A 12,183-nucleotide genomic window follows, 5' to 3' on the forward strand; every position below is an offset into this window, starting at 1 on the left:
GAGCAGAATGAGAACACAGTGAGTGTTGGAATCGAGGTTCAGGAGCAGGTCCTCACGGATGTTCAGGAGAGCAGTTTCCGTGCTTCGGGCCGCTCTGAAGCCGGATTGATGGTCATGAAGATTACCAACAGATTCAGCATGGAGGTTAAGCTGGGAGATGGCCAGTTTCTCCAGGAGCTTGCCCAGGAAGGGAGTGATGGAGATTGGGCGATAGTTGGCCGGGCAGGAGGGGTCGGAGGAGGGTTTCTTGAGGAGGGGGTGCACAAGGGAGTGCTTGAGGGGGGATGGGAAGACTCCAGAGGCGAATGAGTGGTTGCAAAAGGCAGCCAAGGCAGGAGCCAGGGAGTCGATGTGGTCCTTGATGGTTTTGGAGGAACAGGGGTGAACCTGTTTAGACGAGGCTTTCATAGATCGGACTTGTCTGGAAACCTCATCAGCAGAAAAAGGTGGAAAAGCAGAGAAGGAGGGCGGAGGGGAGGCTGCAAGAGAGCAAGAGGAAGGGCCGGGAAGAGAGGGAGGGAGGAGAGAGGAGGAGAGCGAGGACAGGATGTCCTGAGTTTTTGAGATGAAGTGCGAGGCCAGTGCGGTGCAGAGGGCCTGGGAGGGGACAGGAGAGGTAGAGACTGCAGCAGGGTTGGCCAGCTCCTTGCAGATTTTAAAGAGTTCGGCCGAGTTGTTAGATGCCTCAGAGATGCGGGCTTGGATAAGGGCTCTCTTCTTGGTGAGAACGGAGAGCCGGTATTGCCTTTGGAGCAGGCGGCAGGCCAGTTTGTCAGAGGATGAGCATGAAGCACGCCATTTCCTCTCTGCCACCCTGCACTTGCGTTTTAGGGTGACGAGATCCGAGTCATACCAGGAGTTACATTTGGCTTTGGGCTTCAGGCGGATTCTCATGACGGGGGCAAGGATATCGAGAGTATCAGATATAGAGGAATAGAGGATGGAGAGGGCTGTGTCAGGGTGGGAGTCAGCCGAGGGGGGAGGAGGGGGCGAGAAGGTAGCAGCGAAAGCCTCAACTGACACGCGCTTCATGGGTCGGATGACCGAGAAGGTGGGTGGCAATGACGAGGGTGGCTTTGCCTGTGGGGTAGGGAGGGAGAGGTGGGAGGATAGGAGAAAGTGATCACTCCAGGAGAGAGGAGTGGAGAGAGGGAGGGAGAGGGGAAGGTCAGAAGAGATCAGAGCATCCAGAGTGTGCCCTGCAGAGTGAGTAGGCCCGGAGGGGAGGATAGATAGTAGCCACGGTAAGGGAATGGCTAGGAGAGAGAGAGAGTCGGCAGACAAGACATTCAAAAGAGGAGTAGGTCTGCGTAGGAGTGACAGTGGCAGGAATCCACTCAGGGAAGATAAGGGCAACACCACCCCCTGAGCGGTTTGGCCTAGGCATGGAGAGGATCTTGTAGCCGTCAGGTAGGAGTGTGTCGAAGCTGGTGGCAGAGCTGGCAGTGAACCATGTCTCAGTGAGACCGAGGACGTCGAGGTCCAGTTCCTCAAGAAGGCGACAGATATCAGAGGAGTGCTTGATGGCAGAGCGAGAATTTAGAGTGGCAATGTGGAGAAGGTTGCCACCCTTGAAAAACTTCCGGGGAGGGGTACAGATCAGAGGTACGCCCTGCGGAGGTGTTAGAGAAGGAGTTGAAGAGGGAGCAAGAGAAGGGGCAGGGAGGGAGGGGAGAGGCAAGGTAGCCGAGGACAGAGGAGGGGGGACAGCGGGAGCGGAGAGGAAGTTGATGAGGCGTGGGAAGCGTCTATCAAAGAGGTGAAGGTTGGCCTGCGGGCCTTGGACCAAGACGGTCCCGTTAGCATAGACATTAATGATGGCCTTAGAGGAGTGGAAAGGGGCCAAGAGGACATCCCAACGGGTGCCACCATTAATGGGAGAGGAGGAGAAAGGAGAGAGCACAGCGACCATGTGAGGGGTCCATAGGTCAGGTGAAGGCACGAAAAAGAGAATGTCATTAATCGTAAAGCAGTTGTTTCCATTGATGCTACTGTAATGTAATGTCCGCATAGTTAACCCTCAAACTGAGGACGCCCCCTCGGGTCTAAAAATGTCCTGGACGTGAATTTGTTTACATGGAACACTGGCAGATCTAAAGTTACAGGGTAGGCCGGGCTGGATGCGGAGGCTTTCAACCCATCCTGTGTGCGGCTTACGTAACATGTGACCAGCCAGCCCGCCTGATGTTAAAACTGGAACGTTGTGTTAGATTTGGGGGTGTGAGGGAAGTTCGCAAAGAGCGCTCACTGCTTGGCTGTGATCGGAACCGTCTGCTTTCTGTCCCTGTTCCCAGGAGCCAGCATCTGCAAACTGGAGGTGCAGCTTGCGTTCGCTTTTTAATTTCTTGCCATCTTCTGTATCGAATTCTCCATTTCTACAAAAAGGATTGGCGTCCTGTAAAACTTTCCGGAAACCCCACAGGTACGTGTCCTACATTGCTTTTCTTCCCCATCCCGTGTGTGTGTTCAGATGACTGCACTTGACGGACACGTGTGAATATTGTGCACAATGTAAACAATGCTGCTGGCTTGAGGGGTGACGAGGCGCGGGTGTTGGGAGCGCTGCCTGACGACCCACAGAGTTTGCCTGAATGTAAATAGACGTGTCCGTGGTTGAGCTCGCATCTCCTAATAACGCTTCAGCTGTCCAGGCAGTGTTTTCAAACGTGCCGTGATTTATTAACGAGGCCGAGCTGACAGCGCTATCCAGTACCGAAGCACTGCCCCCCTCCGAGTGTGATCCTCTCCAGGCGCCAGGCAGGCGCAGGCAGTAGGGCCAGGACTGCCTGAGGTTTAGTAATGCACCCAGACGGAAATAATGCTTACTTAAGAAGAGGTGTGCGTGCGCCGAGTGTCCCCCGCAAAAAAAGTGCACATTGTTCTCCTTAGCATACGCATTTGGTATATTTTTTTACAATGGATAGGAAGTGCCACAAAACTGCACAGGTTTTAGTGCCACGGGTTAAACATTCCAGTTCCTGCACTGACGTCACCTGTGGATTATATTTAGGCACTGCCATAACCCTGTCAGAGGTCCACTTCAGGATCGTTTACCTTTTCGTGTTAGGGGGAGAGAAAAGATTTAGACAAAATAGATGCTCTGCCATCTGTCCGATTAAGCTGAATGGAAAAGACGGAGGCTGTCGCAGTTCAAAAAAGGGAAGTTAGCAGCCGATGTGAAGCTAGACTGATTTTTGTATTGCTAAAGTAAGCATTCTATTCGGAATGGGTGACCTTGTCTAGGGCGCATGGAAAGTGCCGATGCAGCGACAGCAGTGACGCAGATACTGATCTGAGGAGAAGGCGCCTCATGGCCGGCTTTGGGTGATAGATGCCACGGGATGTGCGCATGAACCGGAGGAGTCCATTTGGCTGCTTTCTGCGTTTACGGCAGCTTTTCAGGCCATGTGGAATGCCACCGGGAGCCATTCGGGGTGGGTGCAGGGCAGTGGGCGCACCAGCACCGTTCAGGGCGGCGATTACTGCCCCGACTCTCCGGGGGGTGGACCTGAAGAGCGAGCCAGAGGCAGGAGTCGCAGTCCAGTTAGGAAGTCCACCTGCCTGGCGCCAGGCACAAACCCCCAAGGGGCCCAATCTCCTGGATTCAACGGCAGCAAGTATGAACTTCAGCAGCAGCACGTGCGCCTGAGGAGGAAATTTGAGGAGCGGAAGAAGCGCTATGAGCAAGAAAAGGAAGCGTGGGCGAATGAGAAGGAAGCCCTCTTGCGAGAAGTCCTGGAGATGCAAGTAAATGATGGCATGAACCCCTCCTCGCCCCCACCCAAGCCACGCTTCTCTCCCAGAACCCTAAACTAAACGAGAAGGCAATAACATGTAGATCCCATTTGGTAACATTTAAAAATAAGTTCCTCGATAATGACGTCAAACTAGTGGGGGCACGCCCCTCGCTGTACAGAGATTCTGAGTGGCCATGTTGGGCACGCCTTTTAGGATCATTAATATTAACATGATGTTCATTCAGCCTTGGGTTGGCGGCAATAGCTAAATGGTACAGTGTAATCAATTCAGTTCTTCAATTACATGTTGTGTGTGGCACTGCAATGTTTTTTCCACGTGATGTGCTCGCATGCCACATGTTTCTGCTGTACTGGACAATTGAGCTGCTGTTAAAATGCTGGTGTCTCTTGAATACAAATAGCTTAAACAAATAAAGGAGCACAGCAATAGCGTTACCTGGGTACCATTTAGAAACAAACAATGGGTCTGGGACATGCATGTTCCCTGTGGGAGTCACTGACTCTGCAGGTTACCTTTAAGGAGTTCTTGTAACATTCAAGGCAGTCTAGGAGCTGAGGAAGTAACTGAGAGTGAAGACTGGAACAGTGGGAGGAGGTGGGGGTGGTGAGGGGTTGGTTTTAAGCTCTCTGCTTTGGCCCTCTCCCATATTAAGTCAGAGATCTGGCCACACAGCGGAATTGGCACAGCTTAGGGAACGGCATCTGAACAGTGCACAGTTGTGTTTCCATAACAGTTCCTCCACGACGTGACACTTGCTTTCTTGTTTTAGGCAGGTGAAAACCGGAGGATTTTGTTGGATTTGAAATCTCTCTTGCAAGTAGTTCAGATACAGCTGAGGAAGGAGGAGAAGAAGCAGAGCAGCCTGAAGCTGCAGTACTCCAGCGACCGGTGTGCCTGGGAGCTTGAAAGGGCGCAGCTCAAATGCCACATTTCCCAGGTAAGAAAATCTGTACAGATCCTTTTCTGATGTGAAAAAGATGGGAGAAGATGATAAGGAAGGAGGCATGAGTGGGGCACGCGAGAGGGGTAAGTGTTCATTTATTGAGCTGGCACCCTTAAATCATTACTGTTGAAGCAGAGGTGTATGTCTCCACACCGCGAGAGTTGCAAACTAGTCAGCTTTTCATGATATCCATCATCAATATCGCTGCAAAGAGATTGGATACAAATTGGCAATCCCTCACGCAGAGGAGCCGCTAGGGGGTGTGGAGGGCTGAGGGGGCCCCTGGTCATTTGGCTGTAGCCCCAGATAGAATCTCAGGGGCTGCACCCAAAAGGCAAGCTAGCCCCCATTCCCGACAGTTCTGACATTAGCGTAGCCCCGGACCTTTTCCGGACCTAGCAACACCCCTGCCCTCATGCTTGTAGTAGTTACCTGTTAAACCCGGTTGGTTGGTAGACTCGGCCCGAATTGTGCACAACTGCCAGTGGAGGCAGGGTGAGGAGGACTGGAGGGTGTTGGCACTGTTAGTTCTTAGCTGATCCAGCTACTCTTTTGTAATCAACAAGACTTCCGGATTTAGTGTCCGCTTGGCATGTGATAGTCCATCAGAGCAGGCAGTGAAAGGCGGCTGTGATAGAGTGGCTGCAGCTGCTTTTTCCACATTTAGAGTGGCAACAGTTATGCAATAAAAAATAAACCATTGCCCAGGCACAAAACTGGACCTCAATACGTAATGGAAACCTCTGCACAATCTCTTCAAACTCTTGTTTTTAAATAGGAAATCACACAATTTTTTAAAATAAAAAACGCAAGCCACTATCTGTGGTAGATGGCACAAGTTGAAGGTTTAAAGGTTCTTGGAAAGTGCTTTAGGCCAATATTTGTCCCTAATCATGATCTTTCTATTGATGCTTTCTGGCTCTCCCCACCCCTCCCCCCCGTACACACACACACACATACACCCCCCCCTTGGGATATAGCCTCCCAAGACAGAGATGGATTAAACTGGATTTGTTGCGATCATGATCCCACCCTAAAAAGAAAGAGCCCGTATTCTGCCTGTCGTACTATAGTTGGTGTTTCAGCACCGCCATTAGTTTTGGTTCATATGTGACACTTTAGCACCATGAATAGTTCCAGCTTAGGGGACAATTTAGCGCTACTCTTCGTTTTGGCTCCTAAGTGGTGTTCTGGCATAGGTGTTCATTTACCTAATAATAGAGAAAGCCAACGGCAGTAATAAGGATGAATAAGAAGTGACATGCAGCAGACAGCGCACACTGAAAGGCTTCAAAGAGGCAAGCGGGTCTAGGAGAGTGCAATGATTGGCACCGGGAAGGAACCCCATGCAGCCAAAGGAGTTGAGTGTAGCTGTGCCAGTACTGTTGGCTTTGCCAGTATGTCTTGCTTGTTCCTCCAAGGCTCGGTGCCCTAAGGTCCAGTAGCCATCTTTTTGAATTCCGTATGGCTGATTCCCTGTGGGTCTTGTGCATCCCGGCTGCTCTAGTTTCCATGAAACCTGTACACCATCCTACGTTTTTCTTCCCGGTAGTCCTACCTAAGCCTGTTGCATTTAATCAGTTTTCACACCTAATCCTGGTCCACCAGAAGTTGTCACTACCCCCTCCCAGATGTGTTGTGATTTCAGGTTTTACTATGCCGTGCGGTGGCATATTAAAATATGCACACACTTACGTGTCTCCGGCAATTCATTAAATAGGGATCGAAATAAAGATTTGTGGAGCAGAAGCCAAGAGGAGCTCATAGGTACGAGCCCTCACGCAGAAAGCAAGAACTACCTCTGCAGAACCAGGAGCCTCAAATCTAAAGTCTGCATGAGAAGAAAAAGATATCTTTTTGTCCGTTATTTGTAACTAAATTCTGTTTCTAGATGTGTCTCAATTATCGTTCTGATCCATTGCTAAACATGCAGTTCATGTCACACAGGTATGTTTGCGGCATTAGTTGGCCTGGGCGCTCAAACATAGCTCTGGGTAACTTGTGGTTTGAAGATAAGCAGGCTCCCACAGGCTCAGAGCAATTTCCAGCCCTGTTATCAGTGGGATCTCAATTGTCAGATTGCATTGCAGGCCTCCAGGTATTCTGGTGCTTTCTCTATTGTCTCTGTGAATTTGTATGTTCTGCTCATCTTTGCGCTCTGCGAAGCTGTTGCTCTGCCTGCAGATTTCTTTAGAGTATTTTCCCATATCTTCTCATATTGGGGCAGTGTAAGAGGATGTGGATCTTGTTTCTACCCGCCTGACTTCACATTCTTGGCAGAGCTGGTCTTGTTCTGTTTTGAAGATTGTTTGCTGGCCCCTTCCATTATCAAAAGTGTGGTCACTGACTGTGTGCACGATTGCCTGTCTGTGTGTATCTTCTCTTTAGAACCCTGTATTATTTAATTGTGTTTGTGTCTCTTGAGTGTGGGCTGCCCATTTCTTGATGTATGTCTTTTTCGCCTTTTCTGTGAGAAGGTGCAGTTGGTGTAATTTGTGTGTTAGGAGTGATTCCAATGTCCTTTATTTTTTGCTTACGGGGCCAGGTTTCTGATTCCTCTTTGCATTCAGGTTCTTCTCTGTTTGTAGGTTTGTTGCTTTTTTTTTGGTTGTGTTTTCAGACTGTTGGGGCCTCTGTTCACTGGATGACTGAATCCTTATAGTGAGATTATTACAAATCTGCTGTTATTTCTAAACAAACCCAGAAATGATGCCCAGGAGCTTTAAAAAAGGCACTGGGGATCACAGGCGTCGCTAGAGGGGGCTGAGGGGGCGTAAGCCCCCGGACATTTGCTTGTAGCCCGGATAGAAGCTCAGGGGCTACAACCAAAAGTCTAGCTAGCCCTGAGTCCCGCCAGTTCTGACATTAGCGTAACCCCGGACCCGGTAACACCACTGGTGGGGATATAGACAACATACTGACTATGCTGCCCACAGCACACCGGCATACCCAAACAAACACACGCACACAGTCTCTCTCTTTCTCTCCTGCCCTATCTCTCTTCCTCGCTCTCACTGCTCTCTTTCTGTCACTCACTTTGACTCTCTCCAAGTCTGCTTAAAGACAACCTACGATAAGATTTTTCTTTAAAAATCGAACCTTCCGAGAAGAGCTCCAGATCTGGGTGCGAGAATACAAGCATCTGAATCTATAAAAGACATCCACTTGAGCATTTACCATTGCTCATAAGCACTTTTTTGCATTTTTGTGCATTATAAAAAGAACCAACCTACTGTCTGATTAAAAAACAAGCATTTTAGATTTTATTCAGGTTCTTATATGGTGTTACTCACACTTGCAGCTGTAAATACGACCTTTGGCTGGTTTAATTTATTTTTGTGTGGCTAATGGCTATAGAAGCCGTAAGTGGTCGAAGGTAGTTTAATGTGTAGAGATGAATTGCAGACTTGCTCTGTATACAGATATTTAATTCACCCTGGTGAAAGTATTGCAAGTGCCTATATCCTCCCAACAGTGTACTGAGACTGTGCCTGTTTGCAGTAGCTGCTGCCAGACAGAAGGTGCCAGTATTTAAAACACCTGTTGCCTCTCTTCGTTTACGGTTTGATTGCAAATAGAATGGGCGTGACTCTTGTAAGGCTCTTGTAAGATTGACTGCATCCCCAACCTTTCCAGTGGGAGAACCCACTGCTTCTAAATCTGATCCCGCTGCCGGAATCTAAAACCTGGGCCCTCTGCTTTGACGGGTGTGCCAGGGAGATCCACTCAAGGCAAGACTTGGCTCCTTAACCGTATGTAAATAAAGCAATGTTGAGGGATATGTCCTCATCGCCACATACACACAACACACTCACAGTGTTGTTCTTGAAAACAGTACCTTATGGTTTTTGGCAGGAAACATAAAGAAGACTTAGTGTGACCCTGCTGTTTGGTTGGTTATCTGGAGCAGTATTTCAAAAGGCCTAGTCCAGTTTATCACTGCACCCTGAGCGAAAGATAAGGGGCGGAAACTTATCTCATGGCACCAGTGCCCAGGACCTTCAAAGTGGCCTTGATTTCCAAATCAGAAATGTGGAATAAGGCAGTCGTTAACATTGAATGAACGAGTTTGAAGCAAAAGCGTGATACTGGATTGACCACTCACCCTCAATGGCAATAGGATAAAAGCTGCCCCAGAAGCCCTTAAGGATGTAATTGACTTAGTCAATGATTGAGGCATTAGCCTCCGGCTGATGAAGTTCTGTCTCAGAATACATTGCATCCAGAACTCCCACAAAACCTGACATCTACACTGACAACACTGCAGGCCATATGAACTCCACTAATTCTATAGATACAGTCCAAGGGATGTTACCCCAAAGTTGCATTGCAGAGGAAAGATAAGATAAGGACCTGTTATAATGGAGTATCACCTTAACCATAGCAGATTCTGAGCTGATCAGATTCCTTTCAAGGCTTGTGTGATGACCTTCCCACTCGTGTGCTGGTGTAAAAAAGAACAGAAGATGGGAGGATGCTCTAAGCAAGAAGACAGTGGGCCAAGCCAATACTGACGCAACCTGCAAGGTTAGGTCTGCGCATCAGCTAATGCTCACTTCATCACACCCACTACTTTTTCTACCAGCAGCACTCTTTGGAAACATTCTTGGGAACACTATTGTTTGTAGTCAGTGGCTGGCTTCAAATATACTATCAAATATTAAGTTTACCATACATATGGCACAATTGATATCAGGATGGAGAAGTCTTGCCAACTGATTTAAATACAGAAATGGGTCAAATTCAGTCACACCACTTAGTGGTAGAAATAGATACGCATCATTGTGGCACACTCTTTCTAGGGGCTTGATGCCTTTCCAAACATGAAGGCCGGTTCTATCAATAAAGCAAAAGGCTTTGGCTGAGATTTATATCTCAGATGAGGATATGTTTGTGCTGATTATTGCGCGCAAAACCGATTAAGAGTTTGTGGGCTATAGGGACATATAATAGAGGCTTCTTGATGCACCAAATGCTTGCCATGCACAACAAGGCTCAGAACAACATTGGCTTTTTTATGCACAAAAAGCTTGTCATTCACCTCAATGTTCAGTTTGGTTTCACTGCTCCTAATTGCCAGCCGCTGACTAGAGCAAATGCCCAATAAGTCCAACCTTACACATTGAAACTTGAGTTGGCATAAAAGAATATTTGTTGTTCAGTGCAACACTTACACCTTATCCACATCTGAAATCCCAATTTAAGAATGAAGAATTTGAAAGCACAACTTAATGGGAAACCTCAAAATCCTCATTGTACTGGAGGCCAACTGAAGGGGCACTATGGCCCTCATTATAAGTGTGCAGGTCTGGAAATGAGTTGCTGGTAACAGCATTACCGGCACCTTTTCCAGACATGTTTCCTCCGAATCTTCTGGTAGGGGCTGTAAACTACCGGCAGGCCTGACCTGCCGGTAGTTCAGGCCCCTACCGGCAGATAAAACACTGAAGCGCCGGCACCGTTAACAACGATGCCGGTGCTTCAGTGTTCACAGGAATGGGAATTTACCGTTCTGCTTCCGGCCATAATATCCTGGTATTACCGAGATATCAAATCGCGTAAATTGTCAGCCGAGGTTGCTGCTAAGCCTGTGGTAATACCGGCAGCCTACCGGCAACATCGTGATGAGGGCCTATGGGCCTCATTACGGGTTTGCCTTTGCAGAAATAACATTCCAGTATTTCCATATAGCGGTATGTTTCCGGACCGGCAAACTACAAGCTAGTTGGGGGGGGCCTGATTTACCTCCAGCTCTTTAGGCATCCCACCAGCCAAAAACAGTCGGTAATTCCGGCAGAGCAAGTGCCGGTAACGGTAATTCCATCTGGTGGTATCCCGCCAGTTTCCCGGTGGGATAACACCAGACTTGTAATGAGGCCCTTACTTTATGTGAGCAAGCACTCATAGGAAACTTACTTACTGATAAGACTGTTTTTCTTTCAATGATTCACTTTGCGAATAGTACTAGGTTAAGCATTCTGAAAGCTACCCATGGCCTAAGGGGCTCAAAATAAGTTTGACTGATTTTTCCTGCTATTTCCTCATGTGGAGTCTTCCGTTACCATGAGGACATCTTGGGAATCAGTTTCATTATTTTAGCCAACAAACCAAGGGATAAACCACACATCCCCAGCAGTAGCGGATTGCTATCCATATACCAGGGCACCTGGAGCCATTTCAGCATATACCGTTGTTGTAGACGTTGTAGATTCTTCATCTGACCTATCACTGACTGAGGATCCGCCCAGAGCTTCGGGTTGGATACAACCCCATGGAAGGGGAGGAACGAGTGGAAATGGAGAAGCTCTAATCACCCTGGCCACTGAAAGTTTGACTTTCAATAAGTATCCAGCAATGAGCCCCGTTGCCACCCTCATTGATATCCCCCCTGCTATGCACAGGGACGATCCAGTGTTGGTATCTGTGTCAGTGCTGGATAGCACAGGCTAGAATCCCAAATCTAACCCAACTCCAAACTGGATACTGGGAATGGGGGAGTTAACCAGGAAAAGTCCAAGGAGAGACCATAAGGCCAAGGAGACCCTATTTCCACAGGGGCCCAATCCAGACTCCAAGACGTTGGCATCACCCCCAGCCCTGAATAGTCTGGCTGTAAACACAGCGCACATGGAACTTGAGGATGTGGATGGTAAACGGCGCCCTGACCTAGTCTCCGACATTTGATACTAATCCCCCCCTTATATGCATAGCACTGAACAAACAAAATCCAGATTTGTGCACTGAGAGAAGCCTGCTGCTGAGTTCTAGCCACCCAAGTTCCCTCATACCATATGGCCCACACACTGGGCACACTGCAGTCTCGATCACCAAGGGGGTATCCATGGACTGTGGATGTAAATGCAGTCTTATTTTGTCTGAGTTAGTAGATCTAAAGTCTGCTCCTGGCCCTCATAGAAGCCCAGGGCAGTGGGGGAGGCATGGGGGCTCACCATTGGGGCTGGAGAACGCCACAGGGGTAAACCAACCACCTAGCAACGTCCACAGTAATACTGATCTCTTCACAAATACAAATACAAAGAATACCAGTATGATGGGGTTGGGGCCCATCTGTACAAATGGAGAAAACACCGGCCCTAACAAGGCCTTGGGTAACCATGTGCCCCAGGCCCCTACCCATTCTGGTTGCCCTATGCCCATCGCAAGACCACAGAACCAAGTTGTGCAATTGCCCCACCAGTCTAGACCCCGGTGTGTGCAGATTGTGCATCCAGTACTAACCCAAAGAATGATAAACCAGCTGGTAGGTCTGGATATGCAACACAAAACCATGCCCCAGGGTACGTAGATCACAGCCCGGGAAGTTTATGATTAATACCAAGTGGAGGTGGGGCTCGACAAAGGGCACAGTATACCTGCATAATGTCCACAAACTGGCCCCAAACCACCTGAAATCTAGGCATGTGCACATAAACAAATGTACGCACTGGCTCCACACTGTACGTGTTTGTCCATTCGTACCC

General features: G+C 48.7%; 1 protein-coding gene across 1 annotated transcript in view; it reads left to right on the plus strand.

Annotated features, from left to right (window-relative positions):
* KIAA0408 (KIAA0408 ortholog) overlaps window positions 1-12,183 on the plus strand; it is a 118,515-nt gene that overhangs the window by 22,344 nt on the left and 83,988 nt on the right. The window contains exons 2-3 of the mRNA XM_069607498.1: window positions 2,295-2,422; window positions 4,529-4,696. The gene's annotated coding sequence lies outside the window, so the exon portion shown is untranslated. The remainder of the gene's footprint in view (window positions 1-2,294; window positions 2,423-4,528; window positions 4,697-12,183) is intronic.

This window comes from Ambystoma mexicanum, chromosome 4q, assembly GCF_040938575.1.
Source record: "Ambystoma mexicanum isolate Mex_15411 chromosome 4q, UKY_AmexF1_1, whole genome shotgun sequence".
Classification (NCBI taxonomy): domain Eukaryota; kingdom Metazoa; phylum Chordata; class Amphibia; order Caudata; family Ambystomatidae; genus Ambystoma; species Ambystoma mexicanum.